Genomic DNA, 20,099 nt, shown 5'->3' with positions numbered 1-20,099 from the left:
TTGTAAGCTATTTAAAAATTACTCATTGCGATTCGTATTCACGTGATCTAAAAATTATGCATCACAATTCTTAATTACGCTATTTAAAAATTCAATATCGCAATCTGTATTTTCGTGTTTTTAAAATCCAACCGCACGATTCGTATTCACGCATTTTAAAATCCAAAATCGCGATTCATATTCATGCGATTTTAAAATCCAAAATCGCGATTCATATTCACGAAATTTTAAAATCCAAAATCGCGAGTCATATTCACGCGACCCAAGTAGCACAATTCACAAAAACGATATCGTAAAAACTTAGCTTTGAACATTGTACAATATCGGAACGAAATATTGTACTATATAAAAATGGACCCCTTTTATAACGTATATTCAATATTGCAAAACAATATTGTTTGATATTGTAAAAACGTTGGGGAACGTCGATCGACATCTCTCTGCATTTACAAACGTTGTACTATGCCGCCCGACATCGTCAACACGATATTCAAAAAACAAATGCTGCGGAATGCCGACTATCGCCAAAATTACGTTATTTTAGAAAATAAAAATTAGTTTTTGAAATTATTCATGCCTGCTTGTAACCTGGAAAAAGCTGATAACAAAACCGTTCTAGCTTGTTTAAAATTAAATTATTTGTTATTACCAAAACTTATAGAAATTAAAATCTGCAGCTTAGTTATTAATATTTAATAAGTTTCGGTAGGCAGGTATATTTTATTATTATTCTAGAAAATAAACTAGAAAGTAAATAGTTTTGTTAAGGTATTTTTTCTCTTTTTCAGGGTACAAGCAGCCATTTATACTGTGAAATAATTTTAATATTTTAAGTGATTTGTGCAATAATTTTTACAGCATGTATATTTTACTATGTAGATTAAAATTACAATATGTTTAATTTAAAACTATAAACTTTTTTGCTGTGACGTTTTAGTATTATATAATCTGTATTTTACTAAAATAGTATGTATGGATAACAAAATTCCTTATCTTCACAGCATCATGTTCGATTTTAAGAAATCTGATTAAAAAGATAAAAAAAAAAAGCAATATTTACACTGATGTTGTCATAATAAAATAACAGGAGTCCCTTCCTCAGATTTCTGATTTAAAAAAGGGTAAGCATGGTAGAATAAGCTGCAATTTATTTACTTATAGCCTTTGTCCAATAAAGTATAGCCAAAATATCTATTAGGGCATGAACGGTTGTCAAATGAGTAAATGAAATATAATTTTTATTAAACAGTAAAGAATAATATACTAATTTCTATAATTTATTGTTTTCTTTAATACAACCAATTGTTTCTAAAACAAAACTGCGTCAGTAGAGGCAAACTTAGTCTTCCTGCCTTCCCGGTCGTTGACGGTGGCAAGAACTTCAAATTTTTCAGCTTTTTCTAGTCTGCAAGTTTCTTTAAACAGTCTGAAGGTAGTAGCTGAAAAAAAATAACACATGAACTGTGGTTAATTTTAATATTTTTAAATTAAAAGACAAATAGTTATATTGAAAACATTACATGAACTAAAGTAGACATAAGTATAACCCAAGTACTACTAGCAGCGTTTATGCTGATCCCTAGGTTGATAATTCTTTTGTATACAATCAGAGTAGTTTTTATGTTTTCAGGAGCACTGGGCCTGTTTTTATATGGGAGCCCTTTACGAGTAAGTTTATAACATATGGAAAATATTATATTTTATAATATAATAGATGGAAAAAAATTTTTCTTTGAATAATTTTTAAAAATTATTTGGTCACCTTTCGATGAGGTGATCCGGGTTCCAATCCCAGTATCGGCTGGGATTGGAGCCCGGCTAGTCAATACAAATTCCACATCTAACATGTGCTTACCACAGTGCTGATTCAGATAGAGTGAAGTATTTTGTAAAGGTACCGCTAAGTGGTAATAAATTTGACTCGGACACAGATCCCTGTTCTTTAACTATTAAAACAAAGTTTCAATTAGCAAACCATAATTTTAATTAAAAAGTGAGAATTTTTTCTCTTGATTTTTAATGAGACAAAATAAATGCAGCAGACTGTGTTTATAAATGTAGTCATTCATCAATAAATAAATAAATATTTAATCTATATATTTTTATATTAAAATAGTCATTTTTAATCTTATATCAAAATAAATAAGTTAAGCTAAAAAAAATTTTAAAAAAATCTATGTACTTATTGGAATTTGTTTGCCACAAAATTTTTTAATAGAAAATATGATAACGTCAAAGATAGTATAAACATATTATGAGAGAAAAAATTCCAGTTACCAGTTAATAACTCTACTGCCTCAAATAGACTTTGAAAGGGAAGAATGACACTGTGGCGCCAGGCATGGTGCGTAGGCGCCAAAAGAATCAACGGGATTACAAACACACGATCGGCAACCTTGGAACTGCCCCAGTATTTAAGAAGCTTCGAACTTTACTCAGTCTCTATCCCACACAGTCTTACTTAATCTTTATGTTTCTGTTTTTAGCTTGTTATGTTCAGTGGTTAAATAAATGTTTAAGTTTATTGTTGTCATAGTTGTCTTGAACTTAATATGAGAGGGTTCCTCCCCCTCAATTGGTGACCCTTGTGTTTATTATGTTTTTGGATACGCTATTATCCGTTGTTTTACAATTTGGAATAACTGCTTGAATTTGGTAATGTACAATTTCCTCTCTTATTTGGTCAACTGCTTTGCTTTGCACTACTTAAAATTTAAACTTAATGTATAGTAATATCTTTTTATTGTATAATGTTAGACTGAAATTTTTAAACATTATTGTAAGAGACTTTAATTAGTAGTTATTGAATTTGAATATACGAACTTTAAACGCGGTTGTATATATTTCTTAGTATAATATTTGTAGTTCTGAATCATTCTTAGTTATGTAAATACTTATTTTTATTGTGAATATTTCCATATATTCTCTAGTTATTGAATTGTTCTAATGTATATATATACAACTAGTTTAGTTTGAAAATTTTCATGAGTGAATCTTTAACTAGTTGCTTAGTTTTGTGTTACAATGGCTGATAAAGATAAAACGGGAACTGAAGCTGAAATTCATAAAATTGGCCTTCGCTTACCTGGATTTTGGATTGATACCCTTATGAAAAAATCGAGGTATAAATGAGGTATAAACGAGGTATATTTTGAAGGTATAAAGGAGGTTGTTATTTAAATACGTCGTTGAGGTTGAAAAGGGTGCAAATGAATACCTCAAAACCAACCTCAAATATACCTTAAATATACCTTCAGAGGTATATATGTTTCAACTTGAGGTGTTTAATTTTACATCTGGGGAGAGGTAGATATTTTCTACTTTAAAGTGTTTCATTTTCAACCTTAGGCTATTACTTATCAGCCTGAACTATATTTTTTCACACTTGTGGAAGTATTTATTCAACAACCTAAGGTGTGTCAGTTTACACTTCAGGTTATTATAAATCAACCTCAGGTGTATTGTGTTCGACTTCAGGTAATTATTTTTCAACCTCAGGTATCTAATTTTATGCTTCTTGAGAGAGATATTTTTCATCCTATGGTGTGTCATTTTACACTTAGGGTTATTATAAATCAACTTCAGGTGTATTTTGTTCTACCTCAGGTAATTATTTTTCAACCTCAGGTATATAATTTTATGCTTGCAGAGGTATATATTTTTCAACCTAAGGTGTGCCATTTTACACTTCTGGTTGTTACAAATCAACCTGAAGAAAGGTTATTTTTTATTAACGCCATGTGTTTCATGTTCTACATTAAGTTATTATTTCGTAACCTCAAGTTTATATTTTTGTATTTTTAGAAGTATTAATTTATCAACCAAAGATGCGACATTTTGCACTTCAGGCTTATGTAGCTCAACCTAAATTTTTTTTAGCACTTATGAAGGTGAGGTGTTATACGGACCACCTAGTTTAGATAGATTTAAATCATAGATTGATTTAAATCATCTTAAAATAACACTTATCCAAATTCTACAGTTAGTAAAAATTATTTATGGGAACTCATACTCGTATTTTTAGAAGATAGTTGTCTAAGGTGCTTGAACTTTTAAAGCTATAAAACTACAAATTTAAATAATTAGTCAGCTGAAATTCAAAGTACTACTTTTATTTAAAACTAAAATGTCATTTTTTTACAAACCAACAAAATTATTTTAAATACTGCTTCCGTCTACATGCTGAAACTTGTAATTATTGGAACCTAAAAGAAAAAAAAATGGATTAGTAAGAAAGTCATATTTACAATAATAGTGGCAGGTTTTAAAATATTAAAAATTGTTGTTGTTTTTTATGATTTAAATTAACTAGATGAAATTAATTTTCTTTTTCAGATAAATAGTATTACTCTTCTGCCATTTCTATTCAATGCTCGTTGCTAAAAAGCATGATATGTATCACAGGCACAAAATAAAATACACTGAAGACAGTATTACCATTAACAACATTTACAGAAATTCAAATATAGAGGGTGTTTATAAAGTCCCGAACCCATTTTGATGTTTAATAACTCATAAAATAATAAAGATAGATTAAAATTAATAACATAAATGGTTAGATAGACTCAAAAAGTTTCATGACCCTTGTCAATAAACTTCCACGTGTGCCCCCTTCGTCGCACAGAGAATATCAAGTCGATAGTCAATTTCACGCCAGGTAGCGGCAAGCATGTCGGCATCCACAGAGGGTATTGCGGTTGTAATTCTGGCTTTTAGGTCATCAATGTTCGACACGATCCTCCTGTAAACATTGTCCTTCATAAATCCCCAAAGAAAAAAGTCCAGTGGCGTTATATCAGGTGATCTGAGTGGCCAAGGGATTGGAACTCCTCGCCCAATCCATCTTCCTGGAAAATGGTCAGTCAAAGAACTACGAACGATGATACCCCAATGAGGTGGTGCACCATCTTGTTGCAAAAAGACATGTGGCTTCTAGCTGTGGAAATACGAAGTTTTCCAACATTTCTAAGTATACGACTGATAAGACCGTCTTTTCTGTAAAAAAGAAAGCTACCTGGCGTGAAATTGACTATCGACTTGATATTCTCCGTGCGACGAAGGGGGCAAACGTGGAAGTTCATTGACAAGGGTCATGAAATGTTTTGAGTCTATCTAACCATTTATGTTATTAATTTTAATCTATCTTTATTATTTAATGAGTTATTAAACATCAAAATGGGTCCGGGACTTTATAAACACCTTGTATAATTCCAATCTTATTATGCAATTTTAACACTTTTTATTTTTCTATACATCTGTAACATTATGGTACTTGTAAGTTTAATAATTAGATTTTCTTTTTTTTCTTTTTTTAAAAATCGTTAAACTCAATAAACCTAGTCTATATTTTTAAACTTTTTGTCAGACTTCATGAAACTAATAGCTTTTTTTTAAATTTTTGATGTTGATTCTGAAAAGGACTTACGTTATTGTCAATTACATCAAAGTTTCTTAAAAAAATAGTTATTTTAATATTTTTTAATCTATGTAATCAAGAATCAACAATCGTTTAATAAATTAAAATTTTAAAGTTATGTACCAATTTTTATTCTCTTTTTACACTCAATCGAATAGAACAAATTACAAGCTGATAAGGAGCATTTATTTTAAAGTTGTGAGTAATTTTATGTGAGGAAAATGTCTAAGAGAGAATGATTTGAAATAATACTTTTAAAATAAGTTGAGTATAATATCTCCTATATAACTTATAATACCGAGCAGAATAAAACTAATAGTTAGTTGTTACAAACACTTGCTTAAATCTAAATACACATCCCATAGGATGAAATTCAAAACAATGCATATTACTTTCAACCATAAATGTTTTTATTTGCAATTGATTTTATTCAATTCAGGATCAAAATTGCATACTATACTGACTTATTTCTAAAAAATTTAAGATTTCCGAAATTCGCACATTTTTGAAGTAGTGAACCATTAACAACTGCATGAAAATGCTCATAACCTTGAAACAAATTGTCATATAAACTTGAAATCGGATTTAATTTAATTCTGCCCAATATTCTAATAATTAATAACAATCTGCTTAGTAAATAATTAACGTAGGTAAAATGCGAGAAAATAACATGTAGTGAAAATAGCAGTTTTGTGATCAAACATTAAGAAGTGAGCTAGTACAGTTACTAGTTTTCAGTTATCAAATATCTAGTAAACTATTGTTATCAGCAATTACATAAATTCTGTAGTATATTAGGAGAGATTACTTTTTCTTTTAGGTATAAATTCAGAACTATTTCCTAGGGGAAGGCTGAGCAGCTTGCTAGTCTCTTCTTCTGCGTCTCTGCGCATGTGCTATTTACAACCTAGGTCATCTCAGCAATATCAGGGAACTGTGGATAAGTTCTGTAAATATATATATATATATATATATATATATATATATATATATATATATATATATATAAATATATATATATATATATATATATATATATATATATATATATATATATATATATATATATATATTAAACTTTGTATATATATAAACTTTGCGACAAATATCCAAACGATAAGCATACAGCTATAGTAGAATTTCAAAGCAAAATTGCTATTTTAAAAAATCTTTCAATTTTCAATGACTTATTTATAATAGAAATTTTGAACATTTTTCTCAATTAATCAGCGTGCATACTGCTACGTTAAAACATGTACATTTACGCAAAATCTAAAAGAATAGTTCTATTTGAATAAATTACAAACAATAAAATATACTGTGCATGACCTGCTGTAACGATTCACCAGTAACGTTATCCTAAACCGCGACGAAAAATATTTCGGTTATTCTCTCTTATTGCTAAGCCTACAACGATAGCCTCTAAGAATATCCTCCAACTTAAATTATTTAAGATCAGTACGCGTGGTTAAAACAAAAATAATAAAATTGAAGTTTGAAAATTCAAACACATTTGATTAAAAGTGATAAAACTAAATTAATAAATGTCAAGCACACTTACCGAATTTCATATAGACTTTCGACTGTCAACACACACGCCATTTACCGGTTCGCATGGAACTCTGGGAAGTGAGCTAGTTAATATGAAGTGTATTTTAAGCCACCTTAAAACAAGCTTAGGTATAAATAAAATGACTTCATACACCTCAATAAATACTTCACTCTCTTTAGTTGAAATAAAGTATATTTTTTATACCTCATAAATACCTCACTATCGTTTGTAGAAAAAGGGTATATTTTTTTATGCCTCGTAAATACCTCACTCTCGTTAGTTGAAATAAGGTTGATTTTTTTATACCTCATAAATACCTCTTTTGTTACAAGTGTAAAAAAAACAACCTCGTATACCTTAAAAATCACCTTATCAGTCTGGATGATTTGAAGTGAATTTAACACAACCTCAAAACAAGCTTAAGTATATATCAATCAACCTCGTACACCTTAATTACAACCTTTACAAGGTATAATTTTTATTGCTGTTTTCTCTGCAACCTTAAATATACCTCAAATATACCTCAAAACAACCTTAATACCTCAAAAATACCTCAAATCAATCTTAAATATACCTTAAATTTTCGTAAGGGTAATCCAAGTCTATATTTTACGCAGATTGAGGCTAAATTTAAATTATCAGGGATTACTTCTGAATCTACTATGTATTGCTGTTTAATCTCTGTTCTTGATCAGAATATTATGCAAGTAATTGCGGACTTGGTCAGAAACCCAAATTTGGAAAAGCCTTACACTGCCGTTAAGGATAGACTTATTGCAGAATTTTCCTTGTCCAAGAGTAAAAGAATTCAAACTTTACTTCAGGACCTTGCATTGGGGGATTCTAAGCCGTCTGCCTTGTTGCGACATATGCGAGAATTAGCAGGATCTAATTTTTCAAATAAGGTTATTAAATCTATTTGGCTATCTCATTTACCCTCATCTATTCAGTCTATTTTAAGTGTTAGTACGGAAGGTTTAGACACTTTGTCAACTTTGGCAGATAAGGTTTCTGAAGTAACTAGTTTTTCTGCAACTTCAAGTTGTAATGAAGTTGTAAATAGAGATTCACTTATGGAAAAAATAGCTCAAATGTCTACGGATTTGGCAGAGTTGAAGAACGAAATAAAATCTATGCGTAGATACCGAAGTCTATCCCGTAGTCGTTTGCGCTCCAAATCAAATGTTTCGAAAAGTTTTTCTCACACTTCTAAAGGTGAAGCAGAGAGTCAAACTGCCGAAACGGAAATGTGTTGGTATCATAGGAAGTATGCTAAAAAAGCACACAAATGTATTGAGCCTTGCAATTTTAATTTAAACTGATGAGCTCTACTATTAGTCCGGTGGTTAATAGTAGTGAGAATTTAAAATTTAGCCACCGACTTTTTGTTTCTGATCGCAAAACTAAGTTAATGTTCTTGGTCGATAGCGGATCTGATGTAAGTTTATTGCCTATAACATTTAAAGGTTGCAGGCCAACATCAAATTATGGGTTGCATACTGCTAATGGCACTGCTATTAAAACATTTGGTGTTAAACTTATGTCGCTAGATTTTGGTTTACATCGAAAATTTGATTTTGCATTTATAATTGCGAATGTTTCAAAACCAATTCTAGGCGCGGATTTCTTACGACATTTTGAGTTGTTAATCGATCTTAAAAATAAGAAATTAATTGATACGAAAACGTCTTTGGCTCATCAAGGTAAAATCTTTCCTTCCTCAATCCAAAGTGTTAAAACAATATTTGGCAATACTAAATATCACGATTTAATTCAGGAATTTTCTGAAATTACTAGAGTTAGACCTAATTATCTTAAAATTAAGCACGATACAGTGCATTATATTAACACGATTGGTCCTCCGGTCGCTTCAAAAGTTCGCAGATTGAATTCTGTTAAACTTCAAGCTGCCAAATCTGAATTTGATTTCATGCTGCAACATGGTATTTGTAGGCCATCCAAAAGTCCTTGGGCCAGCGCCCTACACATGGTCCCAAAAAGTAACTCTGATTGGCGACCTACCGGCGATTACAGAGCTTTAAACGCCTGTACTCGGCCTGATAAATATCCTTTACCAAATTTGCAGGATTTTTCTCAAAATCTGTTTGGCAAGAAAATATTTAGTATTATAGATTTTGTTAAAGCATATAATCAAATTCCCGTAGCAGAACAAGACATTGAGAAAACTGCAGTTATAACACCTTTTGGGTTATTTGAATTTTTGTATCTGCCTTACGGTTTGTGTAATGCACCTCAAACCTTCCAACGTTTTATTAACGAAGTTTTATATGGTTTAGATTTTGTATTTGCTTATATTGATGATATTCTCGTGGCAAGTGCTAACGAGACTGAACATTTGTATCACTTACGTTTAATATTTGAACGTTTAAAACAGTATGGTTTAACAATTAATGCTTCTAAGTGTATTTTTGGATCTTTTGAAGTACCCTTCCTTGGACATTTAGTAAATGAGCATGGTGTTAAACCCTTACCACATAAAGTAGATGCAATTGTTAACTATTCTAAACCCAAAACTCTAAAAGATTTACGCAGGTTTCTTGGGTGTTTAAATTTCTATAGGAGATTTATTCCCAAAGCGGCAGAATTGCATGCCCCGTTAAACGCTTTACTTGGGGGTAGTAAAAAAGGCGATAGTAAAACTATTAACTGGACTGCAGAGTTAGAAAATTCTTTCGAAAAATGCAAAGAAAGTATTGTAAACATTACTCTGCTATCTCACCCGGCACCTGATTGCCAGTTAGTGCTGTTTACGGACGCTAGTGACATTGCAGTAGCAGGCGCCTTACATGAAAAAACTGGATCTGGTTATATACCTTTATCCTTTTTCTCCAAAAAGTTAAATAATGCCCAAGTTAAATATTCTGTTTATGACAAAGAACTTTTGGCGATTTATTTGTCAATAATTCATTTTCGTTATATGTTGGAAGGAAGGGTATTTCATGTTATAACTGATCACAAACCTTTGACACACGCCTTTGCCCAAAGTTTTGAAAAGTGCTCTCCTAGACGTTTACGACAATTAGAATTTATATCACAGTTTACTTGTGACTTACGATATTTAGCAGGCGCAGAAAACTTAGTGGCAGACGCTTTGTCAAGGGTAGAAGAAATTGCTTTTCCTGACAAAATTGATTATGTGCAAATTGCAGCTGAGCAGTTGACTGATGAGGAATTGCAGGTATATTTAAAAAATCCGGATGTTACTAATCTTAAATTTAAATTAATTGTTTTGCCTAATTCTGATGTAAATTTGTATTTTGATGTCTCCCAACCTAGTGCTCGTTTGTATGTACCCATGAAATTTCGAAAAATGATTTTCGATTCTGTACATAACCTTGCACACATCAGTGCCCGATCTACTTTAAGACAGTTATGTAGTACATATGTTTGGCTTTCAATTCGAAAAGACATTGTTCAGTGGTGTCGCACTTGTTTAAGTTGCCAAAAGGCTAAAATACATCGACACGTTATATCACCATTGGGTAAAATTCCTGTGCCTAATGCTAGGTTCCAGCACGTGCATTTGGACCTGATTGGCCCATTACCGGTGTGTCGAGGATATAAGTACTGCTTAACTTTAATTGATCGGTTTACACGATGGGTTGAGGTGGTACCTCTACAAGATATCACGGCAAATACAGTAGCACGAGCAGTGATTTTTAATTGGGTTTCACGGTTTGGTGCTCCTGTTAGAATTTCAAATGATCAGGGAAGACAACTGGATTCCTTCACTTTCAAGAAATTAGCACAAATTCTGGGTGTTGAAATTATTCGTACGACTGCATACAATCCGAAGGCCAATGGGATGATTGAACGTGTTCATAGAACATTAAAAGCAGCCCTTATGTGCTATACTACAGATTCTTGGCTTGATAATTTGCCACTAGTTCTCCTGGGTTTGAGGACTGCTGTTCGGAAGGATTGGAACTTCTCTTCTGCTGAGTTAGTCTATGGACAAACATTGAGAGTTCCCGGAGAGTTCTTTACTAACTCGGGAAATGACATCTCGCAGTCTGAATTGATTTCCCAGTTGCGTAAGGCATTTAGTGAGGTCAAGCCTGTAGCTTCTGTTTGGCATGACAAACGAGTCGTTTATGTACCAAAAGATCTTCAGACTTGTACGCATGTGTTCGTGCGACAAGACGCCGTACGGAGACCATTACAACCTCCGTATGATGGTCCATATTCAGTTCTTAAGAAAAAATCTAAAATCTATCTTTTGCAGATCTCTACGAAGAAAAAGTGGATTTCTATTGACAGGTTGAAACCAGCGTATTTGCCAGTGGACGAGCCCCATACTTTATTCCACGATGATTCTCCTTGCCAGTCTGACCTTTCTTCAACTACAACTACCGAGTCTCCTTTGCCAGAAAAGGTACCGGACCCAAAGAAGTACGTTACTCGGTATGGTAGAAGAGTTCGTTTCAGAATCTGACGACTATGAAACTCCGGTGGGGAGTGATGTGGCACCAGGCATGGTGCGTAGGCGCCAAAAGAATCAACGGGATTACAAACACACGATCGGCAACCTTGGAACTGCCCCAGTATTTAAGAAGCTTCGAACTTTACTCAGTCTCTATCCCACACAGTCTTACTTAATCTTTATGTTTCTGTTTTTAGCTTGTTATGTTCAGTTGTTAAATAAATGTTTAAGTTTATTGTTGTCATAGTTGTCTTCAACTTAATATGAGAGGGTTCCTCCCCCTCAAGTAAACTATTAACTATTTATAATTGAACATAATAAACACAAGGGTCACCAATTGATTATAACCAGATCCAGTTTTTTCATGTAAGGCGCCTGCTACTGCAATGTCACTAGCGTCCGTAAACAGCACTAACTGGCAATCAGGTGCCGGGTGAGATAGCTGAGTAATGTTTACAATACTTTCTTTGCATTTTTCGAAAGAATTTTCTAACTCTGCAGTCCAGTTAATAGTTTTACTATCGCCTTTTTTACTACCCCCAAGTAAAGCGTTTAACGGGGCATGCAATTCTGCCGCTTTGGGAATAAATCTCCTATAGAAATTTAAACACCCAAGAAACCTGCGTAAATCTTTTAGAGTTTTGGGTTTAGAATAGTTAACAATTGCATCTACTTTATGTGGTAAGGGTTTAACACCATGCTCATTTACTAAATGTCCAAGGAAGGGTACTTCAAAAGATCCAAAAATACACTTAGAAGCATTAATTGTTAAACCATACTGTTTTAAACGTTCAAATATTAAACGTAAGTGATACAAATGTTCAGTCTCGTTAGCACTTGCCACGAGAATATCATCAATATAAGCAAATACAAAATCTAAACCATATAAAACTTCGTTAATAAAACGTTGGAAGGTTTGAGGTGCATTACACAAACCGTAAGGCAGATACAAAAATTCAAATAACCCAAAAGGTGTTATAACTGCAGTTTTCTCAATGTCTTGTTCTGCTACGGGAATTTGATTATATGCTTTAACAAAATCTATAATACTAAATATTTTCTTGCCAAACAGATTTTGAGAAAAATCCTGCAAATTTGGTAAAGGATATTTATCAGGCCGAGTACAGGCGTTTAAAGCTCTGTAATCGCCGGTAGGTCGCCAATCAGAGTTACTTTTTGGGACCATGTGTAGGGCGCTGGCCCAAGGACTTTTGGATGGCCTACAAATACCATGTTGCAGCATGAAATCAAATTCAGATTTGGCAGCTTGAAGTTTAACAGAATTCAATCTGCGAACTTTTGAAGCGACCGGAGGACCAATCGTGTTAATATAATGCACTGTATCGTGCTTAATTTTAAGATAATTAGGTCTAACTCTAGTAATTTCAGAAAATTCCTGAATTAAATCGTGATATTCAGTATTGCCAAATATTGTTTTAACACTTTGGATTGAAGAAGGAAAGATTTTACCTTGATGAGCCAAAGACGTTTTCGTATCAATTAATTTCTTATTTTTAAGATCGATTAACAACTCAAAATGTCGTAAGAAATCCGCGCCTAAAATTGGTTTTGAAACATTCGCAATTATAAATGTAAAATCAAATTTTCGATGTAAACCAAAATCTAGCGACATAAGTTTAACACCAAATGTTTTAATAGCAGTGCCGTTAGCAGCATGCAACACATAATTTGATGTTGGCCTGCAACCTTTAAATGTTATAGGCAATAAACTTACATCAGATCCGCTATCGACCAAGAACATTAACTTAGTTTTGCGATCAGAAACAAAAAGTCGGTGGCTAAATTTTAAATTCTCACTACTATTAACCACCGGACTAATAGTAGAGCTCATCAGTTTAAATTAAAATTGCAAGGCTCAATACATTTGTGTGCTTTTTTAGCATACTTCCTATGATACCAACACATTTCCGTTTCGGCAGTTTGACTCTCTGCTTCACCTTTAGAAGTGTGAGAAAAACTTTTCGAAACATTTGATTTGGAGCGCAAACGACTACGGGATAGACTTCGGTATCTACGCATAGATTTTATTTCGTTTTTCAACTCTGCCAAATCCGTAGACATTTGAGCTATTTTTTCCATAAGTGAATCTCTATTTACAACTTCATTACAACTTGAAGTTGCAGAAAAACTAGTTACTTCAGAAACCTTATCTGCCAAAGTTGACAAAGTGTCTAAACCTTCCGTACTAACACTTAAAATAGACTGAATAGATGAGGGTAAATGAGATAGCCAAATAGATTTAATAACCTCATTTGAAAAATTAGATCCTGCTAATACTCGCATATGTCGCAACAAGGCAGACGGCTTAGAATCCCCCAATGCAAGGTCCTGAAGTAAAGTTTGAATTCTTTTACTCTCGGACAAGGAAAATTCTGCAATAAGTCTATCCTTAACGGCAGTGTAAGGCTTTTCCAAATTTGGGTTTCTGACCAAGTCCGCAATTACTTGCATAATATTCTGATCAAGAACAGAGATTAAACAGCAATACATAGTAGATTCAGAAGTAATCCCTGATAATTTAAAATTAGCCTCAATCTGCGTAAAATATAGACTTGGATTATCAATCCAAAATCCAGGTAAGCGAAGGCCAATTTTATGAATTTCAGTTTCAGTTCCCGTTTTATCTTTATCAGTCATTGTAACACAAAACTAAGCAACTAGTTAAAGATTCACTCACGAAAATTTTCAAACTAAACTAGTTGTATATATACACATTAGAACAATTCAATAACTAGAGAATATATGGAAATATTCACAATAAAAATAAGTATTTACATAACTAAGAATGATTCAGAACTACAAATATTATACTAAGAAATATATACTACAGCATTTAAAGTTCGTATATTCAAATTCAATAACTACTAATTAAAGTCTCTTACAATAATGTTTAAAAATTTCAGTCTAACATTATACAATAAAAAGATATTACTATACATTAAGTTTAAATTTTAAGTAGTGCAAAGCAAAGCAGTTGACCAAATAAGAGAGGAAATTGTACATTACCAAATTCAAGCAGTTATTCCAAATTGTAAAACAACGGATAATAGCGTATCCAAAAACATAATAAACACAAGGGTCACCAATTGAGGGGGGCCCCCTCAATTGGTGACCCTTGTGTTTATTATGTTTTGGATACGCTATTCCAAAACATAAGCTATTCATTTTTAATCTTATATCAAAATAAATAAGTTAAGCTAAAAAAAAATTTTAAAAAATCTATGTACTTATTGGAATTTTTTTGCCACAAAATTTTTTAATAGAAAATATGATAACGTCAAAGATAGTATAAACATATTATGAGAGAAAAAATTCCAGTGACCAGTTAATAACTCTACTGCCTCAAATAGACTTTGAAAGGGAAGAATGACACTATATCAGGAAAAAAACATCTGAATTCATCAGCCCCCCTTTTTTCCCTTCTATTTTCGACATATTAGGGTAATTTCCTTCTAATATAACCTCAAGCTTTAGAAATATACATTTTCCACTAATAAAATATAATGTAGATTTTAATTTCATGCTTTTTCAATCAAAAGGAAGAATTTAAATTAACATTATTTGAATTTTTTTTGTTGAAAAAATTCATATTTATTAATTACTTTCTACAGCTATGCAAGTCAATATTAAGACAGCATTAATGTGTACTTTAATCTGTACACATTTAATGCTATCCAATCAATCTCAAGAATCAAAAAGATTGTTATAAATGTAATTTCAAATGTGTTGGAATTTAACACACACCAAGAAAGAAAGTAATTTCAATAACTAAAATTAATTAATGCAGCAATTTATTTAAAATAAATTTTAAAACTAAGAAAAGAAAACAATAAAGTATCAATAATTTAAAACACCGTTTAACTTTCAAAATCAATGATTATTTTTAAAAAAAAATCATTTGATTTAAATCATGTATTAAATTATGATTTAAATCAACAAACCCTGATAGCTAGTAGTTGAGAAAAGACGCCATGAAAAACATTACAAAACTTTAAGAGTGGCTAACTTTTGCCACAGTCTTATTGCAGTCTTATTACAAATTTTAAAATTCTATGTCTATAAAATTACCCAAGATGGCGTTTGTAACAGCTGAGAGGCTTTCAAAACACTGTTTCCCTTTTCATTCTAATTTACAATACATCATCGCCAATTCCAAGATGGTGCTGAAGTAAAAGAGCATAGATAGCCTTTACAGATGGTTTCAAAATAACATATCTGAAAGAAGGAAAAAAATATATATATATATGTATATGCTTTTATAACCATTACAAAATGTATCTCATATTTTATCCTCAATTAAGACCATACAAGTAACACGGGCATGGGATTGCTGAAGGAAGGAATTATCTAAATTTTTCATTTTTATAATATATTATTTATGACTTCAGTCACTTTTCACTAAAAGAGTTCTTGCATTAGTTCTTTACTTTGTATATGAGAAGCTTTCAAAGCAATTGCCTTTGAATAAATATATTAAACATTGCAGTATCAGATTGTATGTTTACAAATCCAATTATCACAAATTCTAAGTATAAATTGTGTGCGGAGAAATACCTATACCATCAAAACACTTATCACAGTCATATTTGACTTAAGAATCACATAAGTTAAAATATGTTGCAAAGTTGGGACATATTCAGCTATGGATTGCTTTTCATTATGTACGGGGTATCTGCGACATTTAAGATTTTGAAAATCTCTGACTTTCCATCAATAATTCCAAGAAGCTGTCATGACTTACCGAAGTTACTATTTTCTCCGACAAAATCACAACAATAAATTTAAAAAGGCAATATAATAACATTAATTGAAATGATAGGTATAACCAAAGCTGTTATATTCTGAATCCCTGAGGCAGAATTTTTTCGAGCTATCTGCGACAAAACTCTCTAGCACTAATATCCTTCTGCAAGATACCTTTCATAATGATAAACATGTATGCTGCTAATTTAAAATAACAAAAGCTAATTTAAAAAAAAAAAAAACTACATATAACTTTTTTTTAAATTGAATGTGTAATTTTGATTATAACATTACATGTAACATTTCTGCATTTTGTTGGGAGGCGGGGAACACAGAAATAAAAGAACCAAAAAAAGTAAACAAGATCTTTGGGAATATCAGAATTGAATAATGTGATATAATTTAATAGTTAACAAACTTGGACTAAAAAAAAAAAGAGGAAATTGGCGTAATTCTAGCAAATATATATACACATATCAAAACCCCGGCCGAAATTATTCATTACTTGATTAATGAGCTATTCGGTTTGGTAAGTAAGATGTAGACATATAAAATTTTCATGATTCAATTCTTATTTTTGTAATTTAAACATTACATATATATATATATATATATTAATTTAATACATTAAACATAATAATAATTAAACATATATATATATAGCTGCAAACTTGTACGGTTGAGAAAAAAACTTCTTACTAGCAGCAATATTAGAGATCTTATTAAATCTTCAGTAGACATATTAAATCAATCTAGTAGACATACTAAATCATCAATTTAAAATTTCGAAAAAAAAACATTTCAATCTACCATGACAAATTAATAATTAAAAAATATGCAAATATGATCTATTTGTTAGCTCGCCTGGCTCTTAAATTTTTAATTAGTTTAAGTATTAAAAAATATTTTTCATCGAACGTACAAGTTGCAGGTGTGAAAAAATATAAACATAAGCATGTCAGAAGGCTTAACACCTCCAAACATACTATAAAATTTCGCCACTGTTTGTGAATATGAGAATTGAATAATGTGATATAATTAAATAGTTAAGCAGCCTGGACATGAAAAAGGAGGAAATCAATGTAATTCTTGCAATGTATAATTATACATATTAAAAACAGAACATACCTGCCAAGATCAGAGAATTCGCTCACTTCAACAAGGTGCATTAATTCTCCTTCATCTTCAGCTGGTTTGAGTTTTCGGGCTCGCTAAATCGAAATCATTTTAATTCCACTTACATTATGCGCTAAGATATAAATCTTATGAGACGAAATTAGATTTAAGTATAAGAAGACAAAGATAAATAGACGGCAGGTGTAGCGGAAAATGATAAACAGCATCTTAACGGGTTACGGTTCCGAGTGGTGAATATCACAGATTTCAGTATTTAGTGAAAACGATCGATGCCGTGACAAAAACACGATTACAATATTGATATCAAATATTGTCCGTTTTTGTTCGGATATCTCTAAATTTATATTTTAAATTTATTTTTTGGAATTATAACAATTTGACGTCATTTTTTGTCTTTTAAATGATTAATTTTGATTTAAGAACACAATAAAGTTTTAAATGAAAATTTTACAAACAGATTTTTAATGTGAAATCGACGGGAATCGTACAATATCGTGCACACAATTTCGGTTTTCGCCAATATTGACAATGTCGGTTGATGTAGACCAAAGCTGTTACAATATCCCTGTGCTACTTGGGGATTTTAAAATCCAAAATCGCGAGTCATATTCACGCGATTTTAAAATCCAACCACGTGATTCATATTAATGCGATTTTAAAATTCAACCGCACGATTCATATTTATGCGGTTTTAAAATCCAACAGCGCGATTCATACCCTTATGAAAATTTAAGGTATATTTAAGGTTGATTTGAGGTATTTTTGAGGTATTAAGGTTGTTTTGAGGTATATTTGAGGTATATTTAAGGTTGCAGAGAAAACAGCAATAAAAATTATACCTCGTAAAGGTTGTAATTAAGGTGTACGAGGTTGATTTATATATACTTCAGCTTGTTTTGAGGTTGTTTAAAATTCACTTCAAATCAACCTGACTGATAAGGAGATTTTTAAGGTATACCAGGTTTATTTTCTTGCACTTGTAACAAAAGAGGTATTTTTGAGGTATAAAAAGTTTTACCTTATTTCAACTAACGATAAAAAGGTATTTATTGAGGTATATGAAGTCATTTTATTTATACCTAAGCTTATTTTGAGGTTGTTTTAAATTCACTTCAAATCATCCAGACTGATAAGATGATTTTTAAGGTATACGAGGTTGTTTCTCTTACACTTGTAACAAAAGAGGTATTTATGACGTATAAAAAAATCAACCTTATTTCAACTAACGAGAATGAGGTAATTACGAGGTATAAAAAATATACCTTTTTTCTACTAACGATATTGAGGTATTTATGAGGTATAAAAAAATATACCTTATTTCAACTAAAGAGAGTGAGGTATTTATTGAGGTGTTGAAGTCATTTTATTTATACCTAAGCTTGTTTTAAGGTTGCTTAAAGTACACTTCATATTAACTAACTCACTTCCCAGAGTTCCATGCGAGCCGGCAAATGACGTGTGTGTTGACAATCGAAAGTCTATTCGAAATTCGGTAAGTGTGCTTGACATTTATTAATTTAGTTTTATCACTTTTAATCAAATATGCTTCAATTTTGAAACCTAAATTTTATTATTTTTGTTTTAACGACGCGTCCTGATCTTAAATAATTTAAGTTGGAGGATATTCTTAGAGGCTATCATTGTAGGCTTAGCAATAAGAGAGAATAACCGAAATATTTCTCGTCACTGTTTTGGGTAACATTACTGGTGAATCGGTACAGCAGGTTATGCACAGTATATTTTATTGTTTGTAGTTCAGTCAAATAGAACTATTCTTTTTATTTTGCTTAAATGTATATGTTTTAACGTAGCAGTATGCACGCTGATTAATTGAGAAAAATGTTCACAATTTCTCTTATAAATAAATCATTGAAAATTGAAAGATTTTTAAAATAGCAATTTTGCTTTGAAATTCTACTATAACTGTATGCTTATCGTTTGGATATTTGTTGCAAAGTTTATATTATTGTTTATATATATATATATATATATATATATATATATATATATATATATATATATATATATATATATATATATATATATATATATATATATATATATATATATATATATATATATATATATATATATATATATATATATATATGTATATGTATATGTATATATATATATATATATAGTTACAGAGCTTATCCACAGTTCCCTGATATTACTGAGATGGCTTAGGCTGTAAATAGCACATGCGCGGCGGCGCAAAAGAAGAAACAAGCAAGCTACTGCTCAGCCTTCCCCTAGGATATAGTTCTGAATTTATACCTAAAAGAAAGAGTAATCTCTCCTAATAAACTACAGAATTTATGTAATTGTTGATAGCAATAGTTTGCTAGATATTTGATAATTGAAAACTAGTAACTGTACTTGCTCACTTCTTCATGTTAGATCACAAAACTGCTATTTTCACTACACGTTATTTTCTCGCATTTTACCCACGTTAATTATTTACTAAGCAGATTGTTATTACTTATTAGAATATTGGGCAGAATGAAATTAAATCCGATTTCAAGTTTATATGACAATTTGTTTCAAGGTTATGAGCTTTTTCATGCAGCTGTTTATGGTTCACTACTTCAAAAATGTGTGAATTTCGGAAATCTTAAATATTTTAGAAATAAGTCAGTATGGTATGCAATTTTAATCCTGAATTGAATAAAATCAATTGCAAATAAAAACATTTATTGTTGAAAGTAATATGCATTATTTAGAGTTTCATCCTATGGGATGTGTATTTATATTTAAACAAGTGTTTGTAACAACTAACTATT

General features: G+C 31.2%; 1 long non-coding RNA gene across 1 annotated transcript; it reads right to left on the bottom strand.

Moving 5' to 3' along the window:
* Positions 1-1,261: 1,261 nt before the first annotated feature.
* Positions 1,262-17,741, bottom strand: LOC122272169 (uncharacterized). Its single transcript, XR_015432862.1, has 3 exons — positions 17,305-17,741; positions 15,502-15,648; positions 1,262-1,439 (listed from the first exon to the last, which is right to left on the bottom strand). It is a non-coding gene; the product is annotated as an uncharacterized LOC122272169 (long non-coding RNA).
* Positions 17,742-20,099: the final 2,358 nt, after the last annotated feature.

Source organism: Parasteatoda tepidariorum, chromosome 4 (assembly GCF_982258835.1).
Source record: "Parasteatoda tepidariorum strain Cologne lab strain chromosome 4, Ptep-v5.0, whole genome shotgun sequence".
Classification (NCBI taxonomy): Eukaryota; Metazoa; Arthropoda; class Arachnida; order Araneae; family Theridiidae; genus Parasteatoda; species Parasteatoda tepidariorum.
This window is presented reverse-complemented; position numbering and strand designations above follow the sequence as displayed.